Below are 14,663 nucleotides of genomic sequence, written 5' to 3'. Positions count from 1 at the left end.
CTTTCAGTGTGATGGCGGTTACCTCTGTAACTGCTGCATTGGAACTGCAGGTTGTTGGAGGGGTGAAGAGAAGGACTGAATTCCCTAGAACCACATGAAACCTAGAAAGCGAGTGGTCCTACAACTCTGTTTATCCAGTGTCCTCCAAAGTCAGTGGGGGCTCTGCAGAATCAGCCGTCTTTGGATCAGGTCCCTGTTATCTTTACACTGGTATGTAAGAAACAAGAAGGATGAACTTGGCTACATGAAACCTATTTTTCATGGCAGGGTCTACATTCAAGAAGGAGAGTTGTACACAGGTATGTCTGCGTGTGTGAAAGAACTGCTCTGCTATGGGAAGTCAGCTTCAACTGGCTTTTTTTTAACAAAATTAAAACCAGAAGGTTTTTCCAACTTCAAATATTTATATGAACAGGAGTACTGTACTATATCAATCAAACACTCGGGGACTGAAGACACGTTGAAATCTCTCGAAGAGAGCTCTGTGAGCTGCTTGGAGATGGTTTATGTTAGAAAAAAAACCCTAGCCCAAATGACAGTACCAGAGCTTGTTAGCTCTCTGTTTACACTGTGTGAACTTAAGTTACCAGCACAACAGGAGAGGATGTATATTTTAGATAACACAATCTGGTTTCTATCTTTTATATTTTTAGGTTTTAATCCTATCAGTCCTTCAGCCAAGCAATTGAGTATCAAGTTTAACTATGGTTGTATAGAAAGAAAAAATCCCAGCTTATCTTGAAAGAAAACCTAAGTTTTAGCATAAGAAAAGTTAAACCTAGTAATTCCACTTGGAAACCGAGTCAAAGTGCTCAAACTTCTCTTTCAATTCATAAACCTTTGAGTGATAAAATGAAAGGAAATGGATTTGCAGAAATTTTGGTTCTGTTGTGTGCCTTTTTGTCCCTTGTGAACAGAAATAGACTCTGAGAACTGCCTTCTAGAGGCATTATTTCTCAGCGATTTCCATAACATTTCAAGTAAAACATCCACTTTTCCTCTGCCTGCCCTGTAAACACCAATCTGAGAGTCAAGCCAGATCCTCTGTTCTTTCAGCGCAGCCTCATAGCCCAGCCCCATGCCCAGAGCAGCTCCAATGGCTGCAGGACCTTCTGGAAGCATCTGTGCTGCACAAACGGGCCACCTTCATTTTCTGCCTCACTTCACCCTCCTGCTCTCTGAAATAACATTTAAAGCTAATAAGTCTACTTCTGGTCCAGTGAGAAAATTTTGCGACTTTGGAAAATTTATTAGCTGGGCAATGGTACTGTAGTTGCAAACTCCACTGGGGGAATAGGGTGGGATGCAAAAATCTGACTGCTCTTGACAAGCAGCAGAGATCATGGAGCTAGTTACCTGTGGAAACTCACTGGTACCATATTATGTTCTGAACCCCCCCGGCACCAAACAGGATAATAAGGAATCGGTAAAGCATTGTGTTCAGCTGGAACAATCTTACAGATTCCCGAGGAAAGGTTTATCACTACATGAAACTATGGCCACCTCTGTACCCTTAAAAGCCATCCTGCTGTCCCAGGAGAATGGGCAAAACTCAAAATGCCCTTGCCCAGTTGTGCTCAGTGTTCAGAAGCTGGCTGTGGCCAAGTGGTTTTCCTGAGCCTTCCCTCACTGCGATTTCCATATCTGTTGTGTTATTTGTTGGGGCTTCCTGCACTGGGCGAGAGAGGATAACTTGGTTAAAGAAGGTTAGTGTCATACTATATGTGCAGGTCAGGATATTATGCAGGCTGATTTCCACCAAAGCAAGCAAAACCAGGACAGAGCAGGAGTCAAGTGCCTGGTTAAAATAAATGGGAATTTTGCCTGAGTAAGGTTTGTAGCTCAGAGCTTTAATACAAACCAAGTCAAGAAAAATATGTTTGACTCAGCACTAGGCTAGCTATTTTAAAAGCTTTGAACAACACCTCTGATGTGACTGACCTTGAAGAAATTTGTTATTTATGGTGCCATCAGCCAAAAGTGTTTGAATTCCTACCAAAGCTTTGCAGGGTGGTTTCCTAGGAAATTTATAGCAGTGGTAGCAAAAGCAGCAAAAGCAGTTCAGATAAGCAAATAAGTAGATCCAGACCTGCCTTTTTCAGTGACTGTAAAACAGAGACAGAAAAAGCAGAAAAAGAGTCTGGTTTACATACAAGAAAGTGTTTATTAATATCATTAACACATGCTTAATTTCTGAGTGACAATAGATGGCTCAAGGCTAGAGTGCATAACAACCATAGCAGCTTTTACCAATGGGCTTCAACTTGCCAGGAGGACTGAGTGCTGTGCCATCTCTCCCTCTGCCAGTACATTCCCCAGGTAGACTTCCTCTGCTTCCTACAGTGATGCATGCTGCTGATCTCCCTCCTGGCCACCACAACCACCCATGCTCCTCCCCAGCCACACCACCCGTCCCACTGCAGAGTTTGGGCTTCTCTGCTTCTGCTTTTCATCCCTCATTTCACGGCTTTGTTAATAAAGACCCTGATATAGCACCTTTCACCCACTTAACAACCCTTCCAAAATGGTGTGTTAAACATACCTCTGGGTAAAGATCAAAGAAATATTTGGGACTGCTTCCACCTCCAAAGCAATTTTGGAATAAATATCTGCAAACACTGGCAGGGACTCGTCATTACCACCCATTCTTATTGCCACCAAGGTATTTATTCCTGTTACTCCTGCACAAGCCTGTCAAGTTTTAGTAATGCCTTAGAAACCACAGGAAGATTTCTGAAGTTTTGTTTGGCCCCTGACTTCCTTCTCTTCCTCCTGTGGCCACCTCCAGTGCCCCACAAGCCCTAGAACCCATGGCACAACCACCAGCGCTGCCTGATGGACTGATAGGCAGTGCAGGAAGCCCTGAGGGAGGCTGAACTCATACTGATTCTGAGGCTTCTGGGTACTTCAGATAACCTCACCACAAGCCCAAGCTGATTTGCTTTGGCAGTGTCAGTGCTCTGCCATCCCCATCACCCATCTGTTTTCAGCTCTGTTACTTAACCTTCAGGGTGATTTACGATCTTTAGTCTGCTCAGCACAACTGATAAAAGGACAAGGGGAAGGGTCTTTTAAAGAGACAAATTACTACAGCCCCGTGACAAGTCTGAAGACTTTTGAAAACTTCTCTTGAGAGCAAACAAGGCATCATATCATCCTAGGAGCACACTGACCTACTCATTTCAAGATACACTGTCAAAGAAAATAAGTACCAGTGCTCATACAAGACTGTAAATGCTCATATTCATGGTTCCATAGTTTTGTATTTTCCTGTAACTGCATATACTTATTCCTCCTTAGCAATAATAAATGCAATACTTGTTGCATCCACAGCTACAGGACCTCAAAGCATTATCCAAGACTGATGTTTTGGTTCAACTTCAGAATCCTTTAGATAGAGGGTCTGCCTGTGACATCCTTTGGTTTAATATGTCAAATGCGAGGCAAGAGGCAGAGGTACTGACTGGAAGCTGGAAGCAGAAGTATCTATGTGTTCCATTCCCCTTTTGGTGCTTAAACACCCCCTGTTTTCTGTTGAAGTTTAGGCACTGCTATGTCAATTCACTGCAAAACCTGAACACAGCAGCATGCCTGCAATGGGACAGCGTAACGATAAGGCCATCTGCTTGGGAAGCTCAGTTTGTGCCCTATAACAGGGGAGCAAAGTAGTTCCTCTATGGTAACGTTAGTATTTTTTATCAAAGCTTTTGTGTGCAGTGCTCCCAATGGGTACCATGGCCTCTCCCCAACTGCAGTAGGGCCTCAGGGTCAGCACATGCTTGACACTGTGCTCAGGGAGCTGCCCAAAGCCAGCCTACACATATTTGAGCACAGGTATACTCAAGGCATGGGATGGAGAAAGCCAGGAAAAATAGCTGAGACACAAGCAGGTTGAAAACCAAAAGCAGAGAAGGGTTAGAAGAGGAGGAGAGCAAGACAGATTAATCATTAAATGAACAGCAGCACACTGTCTTTTCATACCCCACTTACAAAAGGATGTGATTTTCTGATGAGAGATCATGGGACAGATCAGAAGCTAGCCAACAAGAGACTTGCATAATAAGCTTACACTGAAGGATGTGATGCCAAAACACCCTGTAACAAGGATACTAGAGAACAGTTTCAATAACATATTCCAAACTTCCTGAGGTTGTTTATACCTTACTTCAGACTGATGTAAAGCTTTTTCTTTCATGTGGACTAGCGTGAAATACCTTTTAGCTAGAGCTAAAAGATTCAGGGGTAGAACATAGCACACACTTTCTCAGCTAATGACAGAAGAGCTGCTTATGTACCTCAAGAAAAAAAAAAAAGTCACATAATTACAATATTTGGGGTTTATTCCAAAGCATTTCATTCTATAAATTAACATCTCAAACAGGAGATTAGCTGTTATTTTTAGAGTAGTTTTATGGTGTAGGTGTTACTCTGCAACTTTTTCTTTCTCAGACATTTGAAGTGCTCTGGGACTCAATGAGGAGCTGTGAAATATCACATGAAAATCATTAGTATGACCAGAAAGAGGACCAGATTCACTTCTGCACCCCAGATACACCCTCATGCAAACCCCATTGACAGTGGCACAAAGCTCAAGAGTTAAAACCATGAATCAGACCCAAAGTCATTACAGATTGAAACTAGTTACTAATGAATGGCTTGTTTGGTGAGCCATATGAAAAAAGATGCTGTTTTCAGTACAGATCCTAGAAGACAGATGTCCACATTTCAGAAATTACTTCCAAACTGGCACTACTTGGCACTCTTAGAAGAGAGAAAAAATGATTTAAAAGAACACTCTTCATCTAAAAACGTATTTGTGTCTGAACTATATTTACCCACTATAGCCTGTGAGGTTTTGAAGGAAAGACTCAGTTCTGCACCTGTGTTGTTGATTGTGGCAGTCTCAAGACCTTGGAAACATTTTAATGCACCTCACCTGAATTGATGAAAGCTATTTCTAGTTCATATTCTTCTACCAGGTATTGCATCCCTTTACCCAAGCATCTACTCCACTTGTTTCCAGCTCTTCTGATTCAGTGAAATCACCCAAAGTTGCCAGGTGAGGACCCTAGTACAAAGGATTTAAAGTCTCCCCTGCAGGCTCAGGCTTCTTGAACAGTTTTCATGCTTGTTTGCATAGCTCAGAGACTGAAGAAGCCTCCACACCAGAAGTGGAACCCCACAGAGCTGCAGGCTCAGCACATATTCAGGGTGAAGGAAACCCCAGTTCTGCCCTGCTTCCCTCTGTACAAGGAGATTTATATCTTCATTCCTTCCCCAGGGGACTGTTTTAGCCGTGCAAACTGCTGTGCAGCACTGAAAGTCTTCTGCAGTCTCTCCCCTTGATGTGGTCTCACTTTGCACATTACATTTGAACATGAATTGCTCCAGGGGGAGCATTACAGTGCAGTGAGTAGGGCACCCAGGTGGGAGCTGGGACACATGGGACCATCAGCACTAGTAAATATTTAATCTTTGTATGCAAAGCGTAACAGCTTCAGCATGAGACTCTGCACCTGCCAGCCCTGCTCAACCCAGAGCCTGCTCAACCAGGACTGCAGGAAAACGAGGCTTTGAGCAGATGGCGGAGTTGAACTTGGATCTCCCAAACCATAAGCATGTGTTTTAGTTAATCTGCACATTCAGCCCAATTAGTGAATAGTGCCAGATTCACCAAAGTCACATTTTTCTCATGCTAAGTGACTGATCGAAACAACCCCAGGCCCACCAGTTAGTCTTGCTGATGATCATGGCCCCACAAGCAAGTCCCAGTGTTTCATGCCACTTTCTTCAGCTGTCAGCGTGCAGCCCTTAGACACCAGCAGGAAAAAAAAACATAAAACTGGAGACAGGAAATTGTTTAATGACAGAAATTGGCAAAGACAGGTGTAATCCTCAAGCAACTTTTGATTCATTTTAGGAAATAAGCAGGTATCATTTTGACAGCATGCCTTTAGCAAAGAAAGGTAGAGATTCCGGGGGTAAGACGTGGTCTTCCTCTAAGATCCAGTCCTCATTCTCTTGGTAAACAGAGAGTGCCAGCTTTATCACAGCTGGGATGAGAGTTTTTGTGAAATCAGTTTAGAAAAGTACAGTTTTAATTCAGCTTTTGGTGCCGTTTAAAGTTATTGTTAAATGATGGCCACAGTGTGATATAAATCGAAGGAAGTTTATTAGTGTCTGCCCTTGATTTCACAGGTGCTGTATAAACACTGGCTTGCCCTCTGATATTGCCTTCTCCTTATCCACATCCCTCTTTTGCTGCAAACTTTGAGCCAGGTTAAACTCTGGTTCATTTGATCTCTAGCACCTTGCCTACCCATGGACTTGTCTCTGATCTTTATCTGCCTCTTCTCATTAGCCTGAAACACACAGATTTACTTCTCAGTTCTCCATTCCCCCCCCCTTTTTTTTCTTTTTTTAAAGTAAAAGCAATTATATATCTAAAACCCCAGGAAGTACCAAATTTAAATCAGGGAGATGGTTTGTGTCCTAAGAAAAGTTTGAGATCACACTCCTCTACTGCTCTTCATTGCGATCAAGAGCCCTGTGGCCTCCTTAACAGCTTCCATGTGCACAGACAGGGTAGCAGTAGGAAAAAAAGGACAAACACCACCCTTTGCCAGCTGTGCCTTCACATACACAGACAAATCCTGCTAGGAAATGACAGGGAGCAGCTAAAGGAAATGGACTTCAGAGATATGAAACACTCATTGCTGCCTCCCTAGGAATGGATGAGATGGAAGAGGAAGTGTTGAAACTAAACCAGACACTGCACTCACACCTGTGATCGTGTACACACAGCCATCTGAATCTGCAGAAGACGAAAAGCAGATGAACAACTCTGCTTGATAAGGGAATATGGGTAGTTATGTTATTACATGCTAACGACTGCATACAAGCCAGAGTACAAACCTGACCTTTGCAAAAATGGGGGAGATAAATAAAATAACGGCTCTCTTTCAGTTCTGCTTTATGGATGTGAATACTTGAGCCTGAAGGCTGTGACTGGATCTCCTATTAGTATAGTATAGCTCTTTAATTTTCTTTCAGTTTTATTTAAATTACTGCTAATTATTGAAGCTCCCCAAGGCAAACTCTTGTACTGTTTAGCAGCAGCTTCTGAGATTCTCTTTTTTTTTTTTTAGTGACTAACAATAGAAAAAGACAAGAGGAAAGATTTGTTTTTCCTGTCAAAATGGGTAACTATGCACATGATACTACTTAATCAGCCAACTGCTGGTGGTTTTCATAGAGGATGAAGTTCTGGAGAAGGAGTTCTAAAATCTCCTGCGAACTCCCAGGGACTTCTGTGCTGGCAGAAGGAGAGTTGGACTAGCTATATGCTTTATCAGGTTGCTTTGCCATGTCTTTCTGATGGATGTGAAATCCCAGCTGCTAGGATTCCAGCTTCACTTTCATTGTACGTAGTGCATTTCTAGCTCTCATTGCTGCAGATAAACATCATCAGGTGAAGCAAGTAGAATGTGAAAATCTACCAACTGGAAATTAAAGAATGCAGAGTTTTGCCTTGGTTTTAAATTATGCTTTGGAGGATTAGCCTATGATTTTTTGTTAATGAGTACATCAATGCTTCAGACTTTTTCCTGAGCACCGTTATAATTTTGCCCTCTAGACATGTACCAGGGCTAATATGGTTAGCTAGTGAGGATTGTATTGCACACTATGAAATCAAGGCAGACTTTGAGTCTAAATCCTTCTACCTCAGTAGGAATCTTTCTAAACTTGTTCCAGAAGATAAATATGGCTAAAACAGCATGTGAGAACGTTTTGGTTAACTCTTTGATAATATATTGGAAGTAAAGACAGGAATGTATCTTCATTTACAAAGGATTGGAGAGTCATGAATTCAGGATCTGAAGATGGTATTGGAGGGCTGGGGCATATTGTCCATTTACTGTTTTGACGATACTGTTTCTCTGCTTTTTCTTTCTCTTCTCCAATGGGCAGCTTTTTCATCAAAATACCCTTTTTTTTTAAGAGGCAGTCTAGCTGTGTTCCTGGACAGTCACTCACACGTATGTTCATTCGAAATCTGCAGGTTTCAAATCCAAGCCTGAGCTGTGATTTAGTTTTTTTTGTGGAGCAAAGTACCATAGTTGGCACTGAGCAAAGCATCTGTGTCCTCCAGAGCAATGTTCAGGTGAATGAGTCACAGCACCTGCAGGGACGGAAGAAGGAGTCAAACTGATTTTCCAAAGTACTGACCACTGACATATCATGGGGGCGATGTGACCTTAAGGGAAAGGAAGGACAAGAAAGAAGTTGCTGGTATGTTTGGAGAATTAACAAGAGACACAAGAAAGGCAAGTGTTTATCAGCTGCCACTTTCTGTTTGCTGCATGCTAAAGGATCTTTCTGCCAATTTCTTTGCAAAAAGAGCTGAAGTTTAACCTGGAGTATTAGACTGGGGCAGAACACATTGCTGAGAGAGCACAGACAAGCCCAGCCACTGCACAGATAGTCCCTGCTCCTCCTGCTCCCCAGGACCCTCTTATTACCTCTCATCTTTTGCTTTTATTAATCCATCCAAAACAGCTATGTAATGTTTATGCAGTTTTCTCTGCAGAGTGAAACTATGGCCCTTTTGAGCAGATGCATAGCTGTATGTCTACTTATTTAGCAGAATTATTCTACAGAATTACTGAGGTTGCAAGCAAAGGTTGATAAGCTGAAACTACATGTCTGTATTTGAAACAAAGGTTGAACAAACCCTTTTGATGTAGCGACGGTGACATAGTGAAAAGTTTAAAAGTTGTATAACTTCTGCAATAAACTAATATTCTTTTTTACTTTGAAGTGTTAGTGCTTATGTCCAGCCTTCAAGCATTTCCAATCACAGAGCTACTAAAGCCAGAAGAATTCAGTTAGCAAAACCAGTATGTGTTCAAGATGTGCCTGCTCTACTGAAAAGATCTGAGCACAGTTTAGGCTGTGGGTCACGTAAGATAGATAATAGTTGATTTTCCATTGTTATTTATAAAATGTTTTATATAAATGAGGTATTTTTGATTTAATTAGACCATCTCTTCTCTTGGTTTTTCCAGATTACAAAAAAAAAAAAAAAAAAGGCAGAAGATAAACTTCCAGACACTTCCAAATATTCTGGTAGGTGTTTAATGGAATAAAAAAATAAGGAAAATGATCATTTTCATTTCATGAAAGATTCAGAGAATGTACTTCAGTGCGCTAGATAACCAATATTTGGAGTGCTTGACCATCCAAAGAGAGAAGAAAGTATGGTTATATATATATAAACAATCCAATCTGATGACATCACATCAGGTTCAACAATGTAAGAATATTGTAAAATCATAATTTGTCAGTATTCTAGCTGCTGCATGGCTACTTGACATAAAAGCTAGCTAAAAGAAGAATGAGTGATTGGGGAGTTGACGGGGGGATCAGTCGTAAACTGTTCTAATCCAGGCCAGGTTTCCAACAGCAGTAATGGAACTACCCCTGCTATTACCTTCTGACAGCTCTTTGACTAAAGTAAAATGAGTCAACGACTACTCTGATATTTTTAGTTTAACCCATTCCCTGTGGTTTCTAGACAGTGCCGTAAAAGCTCTCAAACCGCTCCCTAGAAAAGAGGTGTCAGTGAGGATGCCTTAAGTGATGGTAAGCACACCTAGAAGTAAGAAGATTGAAGCCAGAACCACAAAACCCTCTGAGCCCTAAAAAAGCCTCCTTCAGGGCAGGACTGGGACAAAATGGCTGCTTTTATATTTTTCCGAAGTTCTGGTGATTTCCTCAAGACTAAATCCTTAACTTTCCCTCTAGGTGCTCCAGGAGTGCCACACGCCTGGACTTAGTGATCTTGGCCAGATCCTTGCTTAGTGCTCTTGTGTGAATGAGAACAGAGGTGCTTTGTCCTGGACAATGGTGACAGGATCGGATCCTTGCTAGGATGGTAGGTTGTGTTATATGATTGCATATAAATGTTTATCACATTTACCCTGTCCTAATGCTCTCCCACCACATACAACCACATAGGGGTCTTCTACCTCCCTGCCTCACCAGCAGCCAATCCAGTGCCACCTCCTGTTGCTGGAGGCATCTCCTGCGCCAGAGCTACTGTTCCCGCCATATCATGAGTCAGACAGGTCACAGCAGTATGCATGCAGCTGGGGGACGTCAGCAGGAGCCTGAGGACTTCGTGGTGGACATGCTGCTGGGGCAAGACCCATAGCATTGGAGCGATAAGTAGACAGGAAGAAGGGTTTGCCATGAGCTATGTCACCACCATTCAGTAGATATGTAGAAAGCCTTTCTTTTCTGGGGCCTTAGCCTTTCACAACCCCCCCACTTCACACTAGTGAAGGAGAAGATGACAACCTAAGTAGCATTGTGACAAAATTCACTGCTGGTGCAGCAGAGCTCCCCTAGCTGGGACGGTCTCAAGATTAACATGTGGAAGGTCAACAGACACAACAGACATAGGTGATGTCTTCTACAAGCCCTGACCACATGGCTGGCAAAACCCAGGCAACACCAGTGGCTGTCATGAAGTTGCGATGCCATGGTGTGGCTCAGACCCTTCCTTCTCATTGCTCCTGGGACGTAAAGGTGGGCAAGCAACAGGCAGGCAGGCAGGCAGGCATATGCCAGCGCACAAGCACCGCTGTGTTCTCACTCATGCATGTGAGCCTTTGCGTCAGTGATGCTCCCAGGAAAGAAGGCTCTCACCCGCTCCCAGGAAAGAAGGCTCTCACCCACTCCCAGACCCGACTGCCACGGGGCAGAGCAGGGGAACAACGTGCATCTTTCATCCCCAGGAAGTCACTGATAGTGCTCTCCCCGCAGCCTGAGCAGCTCTCATGCACTAACCCTCTGCCGGCATGCTTCTTTGGAAGCTGCCACGATAAGAAATCCTGACAAATACTTCCCTGGAGTTGTAAGGCCACCTCTAACAGCTGTTCCTTTGAAAGGTCCTTGTAGTGGCACAGTTGCGGTCTCAGCACAAGCTGGCATAACACACAATATGGGAAGGGGGAACCTTTCCAGGAGGGAGGAAGCAAAACTGAAATGCAATGGGGGGAAAAAACCCCAAAAGCTTGATTTCTATGTTCCCCATAGCAAACATGGCATTTTCATGAGAAAATTTGAATACCAATATATTCAAGCAAAAAATAAAGTTTTTAATTTTTGGCAGCTCAGGACAGGTTTGTGCTGCTCAGTTTTTGACAGTAAAGCAACATATATTCACACCATTTTTTTCCTTTTTCTTTTACAGAATGCTGACATTTTCAAATGCATTTTCTCTCAAAATGCAGTTTCTCTTCAACATTTTCAACGTTTTTTCTGAGGGTTTCTCTTTGCCAGAGGAACAGCTGAGGATCTAGGGAGGAGTTGTAGGAACGCCTTCACTATGGCAGACTCTTGGGAGTGGCTTGGAGTGGCGCTGGACCCATTTGACCCTGGCAGCAACTGATATTGTCCGAGTCTGAAGTGGGGCAGGGATGCAGCAGAGCTTCTCCAGGGAGGTGAAGCTGGAAAGGGTGGGTGAAAGCAAAAAGAGCTCAGACAAATGCACCTTTGAACAAATCACAGTCTTAGCAAGACAGCAGAAAAAAGAAGAATAAGCCATGCCTCAGCATTGTCTCACTACTCATGCCAAGCCTTACAGCCAGGGAGAGCTTCTCCTGACCAGCCCAGAACATGGACAGTCTCGTGTGCTTGCAACCAAAGGCAGTGGCCCAAACCTCCTTGTTGCTATGTTATGTCATAGCTGGTGTTGGTATAGAGAGTCCTCTATCCATTCCTGCTTTTGCATACACAAAAGTGAAGTATAGGCAGCTCTGACCAAAGCCCTACGGGTTCACAGTGGCACCCCTCCTGCTCTGCTCCAAGCAAACTTCCTGGACCACTTGGGAAAGCAAGGAAAACATGTTTAACTAAATTCACCCACATTTTCTGATGGGTAGAAATGTTGTATCATTTCTGGGGGGCTACAAGCATCTTCCTTCCTTTAGGCCAGTCCACGTGCACTAACTCCCAGCCAGAGGAACTCTCATTTCATACACAGAGCATCAGAGCATTGTACACTCATAACCAAAACTGCCAAAGGCAGCTACCAGAAACTATACTGCAAGCTATTGAAATATGTTGATGAAATCCCCCTCCCCTGCTCATCCACCCGATCAGACTAGAAATGATGGCTAATGGGTTCCTGAGCTCCTCTGAGCAAACAGTGTAGAAATATAAGTCTTGGTTTGGTGCATGCCCAGAGTGTTGAACTAATAACACTTGTCTCACATGTAAGCAGCTGCAAAACCTGATATTTACACAAGGATTCACAGAGATGAGAAAAGACTGCTTTTTTTCTAGATGACAGGCTCCAGTTCAAATGGGAATTAATCTGGGAAAACCCTCTGGTCTGTGTCATACAGCATGCCAGCTTAAATGACAGTAGACTTGATTTTTTTTATAATTGAAGATTGGCTTTCAAGCACTGACATCATTCCCACATCCATATAGCAGCATTTTTACCTACCAAAGCACCTATCATTTTGCATGTCAAATAGATTGTGAGCAAAACAAAACTCTACCTCTGAAACCAGTCAATGAATGAGCTCACAAATGCGCTTGGTATAAACACAGATACACCCAAATACACTTGTAGGTGGGACCCACTGCTCTGTACTACACACATGCTTGGTTTATCCTTGCCAAGGTGGCTCCAATTACAAAGCTTAGACCTGCCTTTACATCCACATTTCTAAGACTCAGGCATCAACTGGCACATCCTACTGTTGGCAACACAATGGCTGTTGTCTCAGCCACCCAAAAGCGATATGCAGAGATGTCTTCTACGAGACAAATTAGTAGGACTGGAAAACACAGCCCAGTTTTTAGATACCCAAACCCTACCTCAAGCACTGATGTGAGCTACTTCTCTTTTTCTTTTCTTTCAGCTGTATCAGCTGGTCTAATAAATCACGTGCCCCTTCATATATGAAGCTTGCATCACTTTTATGTAGAAATGGTAAAGCAGATGATGCTCCTGGTGGTGGAGCACAGCAGTGCTAAGGGCAGCTTGGATACAGCAATGCCTGATACGTCAGATTTCTGAAGGATTTGGAATACCTTACAATTCAAACTAACCCTCAAACCTGCATGCCTTCTAGGGGATAGAGTTTGGGTGTCTGACTAAATGTATTAGACTGATCCTAACCTTTTATTTTTTTTAATACCATGAAAACACATTAGTCTGGCCCTCAGCTCAGGGGTGCTTCTGAGTCCTCATCTAACATCAGCACAACATTAAAGTAACGAATGAATGCAGAGGAAATGAATGCAGTCTCAGCTGAGTCTGGGACATCCAAAATCTCACTGCTTGCCATACTGAAAATCATATTTTATTCTAGATCACTCCCTTTCTTCACTAGAGGTAAGTTTTTTGAGGCAAAAGGCAAAGTGTCCTTCAGAGCCATCAGGGATAGCATGGTATTTGCCAATGAAGTTTCCAGCTTTGCAGAATTTGGGCTGTATGCTGTAATATAAAAGGGATAACTACAGCCTCGAAAAATCCCAGACAAGTTCACTGACTTCCATGATGTTTCAGTTTTTCCTTTGGTAAGAGTAGACCTTAGTACATATTCTTAAAAAGGAGTGTCTATCACAGGCCTCATCCCATGGAAAAATATGGCTATCATAACAGGTTCAAAGTTCTTTAACAAAACATTTAGAGCTGATGGACATCGTATGCATTCCTTACTTTCTATTGCTGTAAAGGATCCAGATGCTCTGCTTCTGAAGTGGCATAATTTCTGTGCTGCTGTGGAAAACAAAAGCAGAAAAAGTATGAGGAACAGAACTATTTAACAGATTTTTGTCTGATGCTTCCATCTTGTGGCCAACTCTGAAAAGTTTGGTTCTATTTCAGTAGAGGTATTTACAAATGTAAGGAAACACTGGACTTTTAAGAAGTGTCCCAAATCCTTACCTCCAGTTATATGGATGGGGAAGAACTGGGGTTGAAAGTTAGATGAGTTTTCGCTTTGAAAGGCACTGAACGTCAACGCCAACAGAGGAAGCGGATGGTGCCTCCTCTGCTGCCGGCTGTGTTTCAGTCTCGTATAAACTGGTTGTGCCAAGGGGTTCAGGACAGAGATGAGGTCAGGTGAACAAGTGCTGATCCCAGCCCTTCACCTTGTTGCAGGCATTGGTGATGGGAGCCCCACAGCATACAGACTCTGCTTCAGCTCCCAGCTTCATGGGCCAGCTCAGGTCCATGATGTGACTTTCCCTCCTTGGTTTTGAGCATACAGAAAGCTTTCCTTAGCTTTCCTCTGATCTTTCCCAGGGATTATGCTTGCACAGAGTGGCATACCACACAACCTCTCATGATGGGGATAAGGTGATGGGACACAGCCGTGTTGCTGAAACAGGTGCAAGGGCACTGTGCCTAAAATTCCCAGAGCCACCAGGAGCTTCTCAGGGTGGCTGATAAACCTGCTGCTGCCCTTTTGCGCCACTCATAGCAATCCAGACACTTAGCCAAAGGTCTGGTTACCTGCATAAACCAAAGCCTCCTGCATAAGGCCCATGTGGAAAGACGTTCCCTACTTTTCCCTTCCCTTTCCTGGCTAGGAGCCCTCCCCTCTCTGCTGCTCCAGGCACAGTGCCACTCTCCC

The sequence above is a fragment of the Neopsephotus bourkii genome, unplaced genomic scaffold, assembly GCF_033783945.1.
Source record: "Neopsephotus bourkii isolate Nb327-2 ecotype Australia unplaced genomic scaffold, CSIRO-AGI_Nbou_v1 NB_168, whole genome shotgun sequence".
NCBI lineage: Eukaryota > Metazoa > Chordata > Aves > Psittaciformes > Psittacidae > Neopsephotus > Neopsephotus bourkii.
The sequence above is the reverse complement of the archived record's forward strand: the minus strand, read 5'-3'. Positions refer to the sequence as shown.